The sequence below is a fragment of the Cervus canadensis genome, chromosome X, assembly GCF_019320065.1.
Source record: "Cervus canadensis isolate Bull #8, Minnesota chromosome X, ASM1932006v1, whole genome shotgun sequence".
In the NCBI taxonomy this organism is placed as follows: Eukaryota; Metazoa; Chordata; class Mammalia; order Artiodactyla; family Cervidae; genus Cervus; species Cervus canadensis.
The window spans coordinates 112,455,127-112,458,063 of NC_057419.1; the positions used below are offsets into that span (position 1 = coordinate 112,455,127).

General features: G+C 39.5%; 1 pseudogene across 1 annotated transcript; it reads right to left on the reverse strand.

The window, feature by feature from the left end:
* Nucleotides 1–1,532: 1,532 nt before the first annotated feature.
* Nucleotides 1,533–2,726, reverse strand: LOC122435344 (annotated as a pseudogene). Its single transcript, XR_006267641.1, has one exon. The product of XR_006267641.1 is annotated as a mortality factor 4-like protein 1 (transcript).
* Between the last annotated feature and the right edge of the window lie 211 nt (nucleotides 2,727–2,937).

Sequence of the window (2,937 nt, forward strand, 5' to 3'; positions counted from 1 at the left end):
AAGGGTGCATGCACTATTCCTCAGTTGTGTCTGACTCTTTGCGACCCCATGGACTGTAGCCCATCAGCCTGCTCTCTCCACGGAATTTTCCAGGCAAGAATACTGAAATGGGTTGCCATTTCCTCCTCCATGGGATCTTCCCAATGCAGGGATCAAACCCACGTCTCCTGCGTCTCCTGCAGGCAGATTCTTTACCTCTGAGCCACCTCGGAAGCCTTGTGTTTATACTATACTGTAGTATATTAAGTGAGCAGTAGCATTTTGTCCAAAAAACAATGTACATACCTTAATTTAAAAATTCTTAGTAAAAAATATTATCATCTAACAGTGTAGGGTTGCTAAAACCCTTCATTTTGGAAAAAAACACATCATCTGCAAAGCATAATAAAACAAAGTGTAATTAAACAAGTTGTATCTCTATAGGAATTCCAGTTTCTTTGACAGACCAGACTGTCTTTCTTTTTTGTTGGAGGCTAGGTAGGAACTGTGCCTTTTATTATCCCTAAACTATCATAATTTATATACTGCATAGTAATGTACTTAAAGGTGAGTGCTTTTACACATGAGCAATGCCAAGTTCCCCTGCAGTCTTCTTATACAGCATTGTACGTCTTTCCTATCTCATTGAATGTTTTTGGATCCTCAGTTCTAGTGATTTTCAGTCTTTCAAGTGTAAGAACCCTTTAAAACTTAAAATATTATTTCATGTACCCCACCTAATATGATTCATTAGTTGAAAAAATATATAGTAAAAAGGCTTTATACACTAAGTACTTTTAAATAACTGTTTTACTAGTTATGAATACATTTGAAAATTTGTAGAGCATACATATAAGACGTAAATTGGTTCAATCTAAAACCATTGCTTGTCTACTTAGGATTTGACAAACTCTGGGCAATAAGTCCATTCCTTCCTAATTTCCCACATCTAGACTCTGACAATGGTCTGCTTTTCTGGGCACCTTGTGACCTCCAGCTAGCGATCAGAAGTGTTTTGTGAAGTTTCTCGTGATTCAGTTATTCTTTTTTTTTTTTTTTTTGAAATTTAAAGAAAAAATTTATTGAAGATCTGAAAAACAATTTCTAAAAGATTAACTTTTCCAGAAAACTGTAGCTACACAATGCATTGCGTCTATCATGTTAAAACGTGCATTAGACACAAATACAAAAACCATGAAACAAGCCACCGTTCTTCAACAATCTGAGCAAAGATAAAATGCCTAAGGAACAACATGGATGGATGACTCGCAAAGGATGGGCTCTTTACTTTAAGCACCATAAAAAAAAAGGGGGGAGCACAAATGGATGAGTGTTCAGTTATATACACTGAATTGAACCTTTGGCACTAGGAATCAGAGCATTCTGTCATATAGCATTAACACATAAAAGTGCGTAGTGTCAAAGGAATAGAAACCACCAGCGTTCAAAAGCAGCTTTGTCAACGAAGCAATAAAACACTCTACAGTATGTCTCTCTGTTGTCCATCACTGAATACACTGGTAGCAACTTTGAAATGAAAAAAAGGAAAGAAAAGGAGCTGTAACTCCTTTTATTTTCTCTGTTTAAAATCAAACAGAAAACAAACATCAATTTTGTTATACACGAACATTTCCAAAGTACATTGTTTGTACAAGAGAAGGACTAAGAAACAAAAAGGTGTTTACAGAGGTCAAACATGGGTGGGTGCACGCGCCTCACACGGCTTTCCGATGGTACTCAGGGGGAGCCACTTCATAATCACTGGCACTAAACAAAGTTGCAGAGTTCTTTGCCAGGTATTTTAGGAAATCGTGAAGATAATTCAGTAATAAAGCAAGGCTCTTCTCATCCAGAGGTGTGTAGGCCAACATTGCTCCAATTCGTACAAACAGTCTCAGGAGATGTGGCGCCCCATACACCTGGGACATGGGTGCATCAGGGTGGTCCGCAAGGATCTCAGCGTACTGCGGCCTCTCAAATTTGTAGAGCAGTTGAGTGCCCAACATCACATTGAAGTATTCCTTTATCCCGGCCACAACCTCATTGACTGCATACTCCTTATTATCTGTTTCCTCGCGATTTCTTGTAATTTGCATAATCCTCTAGGATGGAATCCACGTTCTTCTTGGCGGGAAGATAGAAGAGCTGCTTTTGCCGGGTAATTAAGTCCCAGTCATCAACAAGCCATGGCTTCAGTTCTTCAGGAATCTTGACTTTAACTTCAACTCTGCTCATAAATGTTTCCTCATTTTCAACAGTAGGATCTACTCGAGCCCTTTTCTTGCGAGGAGGCTGAGGTGTTTCACTAGTGCTGCCACCATCTCCATTTCCAGGTGTCTTTTGTTTGTTCTTTTTCGTCTTCACTTCAATATTTTTTTGTTGTAGCCCAGCAGTCTTCTTTCCAGGGGCAGCCCCTCGCATCTTCCCCTCTGCATACTGCTCCTGATTGGCTTTTTGAAGTTCTCTCTGTTTTTGTAAGTTGGTATCCACGTACTTGAGTACTCTGCTTTCTGGAACCCATTCATCCCAATTTTTATTCCAACCACTGTAATGGATGAAGTATTTGACCTGTTTATCCTTTATGGCAACTTTTACACACTTTGCTTCATACAGAAGAGGCCCATGAAAGCACAGCACTCTCTCACCCTCCTGGAATTTAGGCTTCGGGTCCTGCTTCGGCGCCATTTATAAAAGATTCACCGCCGCCGCCTCCTCCTTCTCCCACCACCCCTGACTACCGCCCCCTACTCTCCTCAGTTATTCTTTTGATGAATTTGTAGGAGAGAAAGTGGTCTCCCCGTCCTACTCCTCCGCCATCTTGGCTCCTCCCTCAAGTATAATCTTTTAAGAGGACAATTGGCAATATCTTTTAAAATTTTAATTGTGAAGATCTAGAAAATCTAATTCTATAAGTCCATTATACATAAATACTTATAAATATGTTCAAATATTATATAT